The sequence below is a fragment of the Crinia signifera genome, chromosome 6 (genome assembly GCF_055691185.1).
Source record: "Crinia signifera chromosome 6, ASM5569118v1, whole genome shotgun sequence".
NCBI lineage: Eukaryota > Metazoa > Chordata > Amphibia > Anura > Myobatrachidae > Crinia > Crinia signifera.
The window spans coordinates 88,538,375-88,539,706 of record NC_139222.1 but is presented as its reverse complement, the minus strand read 5'-3'; the positions used below and the strand labels follow the sequence as shown (position 1 = coordinate 88,539,706).

Here is a 1,332-nt window from a genome sequence, read left to right as displayed (position 1 = left end):
TGTACCGTTATTTGCTCCTGCATAGGATGCCTTCAGATTCTAACTGTATGAAGCAAATTATGTGTCAGTTGGTTCTAATGTAGTAACGTCATATAGAGAGAATCCCATACAGGTACTAATCCAGCCTATCACTGCTTAGCTGCTGTGTTCGGATGGGTTACAGGCGGTCCAGTGAAGTATGGCTGTATATCCCTGCCTGGTTAATTCCGATGTCAATAAGGTGGATGAGCCAAGGTGAGCTTGGCTCATCACCTTGGCTCATCCACCTTATTGACATCGGAATTAACCAGGCAGGGATATACAGCCATACTTCACTGGACCGCCTGTAACCCATTCGAACACAGCAGCTAAGCAGTGATAGACTGGATTAGTACCTGTATGGGAGACCTATAGGGAATATCCGGTGCTGTATTCAACTACTGGAACAGTACGCCTGTCGGTACTGCTGAGGTGTAGCCACAACAACTTTGACCCCTCCCTTTCCTTTTCCCTCTCCGCATTTAGCATCTGTTACCCACTGATGCCGACACTGTAGTAGAAAACCTAGTGGTGGTGGGCTGTGTCCAGTGTCTCATTTGTTTGCCAGTACTATATTATATATAAAATTGTTATTAGGTAAACAATATCTTTAAACATTTTCACTTTTGTTGCATTTCTTGTTAGTAATTGACCGAGTCATCGGCGGGAGTTCTCTACTATTTTTAGAGTCCAAAAGATATACACAAGGTGTGTCGACATAAGTATATATAAGCAATTTATTTTAAAAGCTTATTATTAAAAGTTACGTTTTATTCAACACCATCTATACATTTATTAATCTCTAATATTAATATATAAAGCGTGCCCCAAAAACCTATTGGTTCTTCTTCAGTCTTCTTTCACAGACTACCTCTTTTTTCAGTATATACGCTGAACTTTCTTTGGGAGCACCACCAACCAGCAATCGCTAATCAGGGTTCCCCTGAACAGCCTTTTCTCATGTTGGTTTATATCAATTATTACCAGTGAATTTGCAGGACTACGGCGGATCAAGATGACAGATCTTCGCAGGAGGACCTGGGTAAGTTGGATTTCCTTTCACAGGTCCCCATGGATTTCTTCGGACCCGGACCGGACGACGGACACAGACACCGCCGACATGGACGTCGACATGGAGCCGTATGCCGACATGGACCAGGAGCAGGACACCGGACCAAAATCATCGTAAATGCCAAAAATACATATACGCCCCCAAAAAACGTATTTTCGTATCAAAATTAAAATTAAATTTTTGATAGTAAATTTCCCCCATAATATCTAAAGTCTGTTTTGGTAGAGAATTGGGTTTCACAG

The 1,332-nt window shown here is 42.0% G+C and overlaps 1 pseudogene; it reads left to right on the top strand.

Annotated features, from left to right (window-relative positions):
• Positions 1-296: 296 nt before the first annotated feature.
• LOC146011734 (5S ribosomal RNA) lies at positions 297-415 on the top strand (annotated as a pseudogene).
• The last annotated feature ends 917 nt before the right edge of the window (positions 416-1,332 follow it).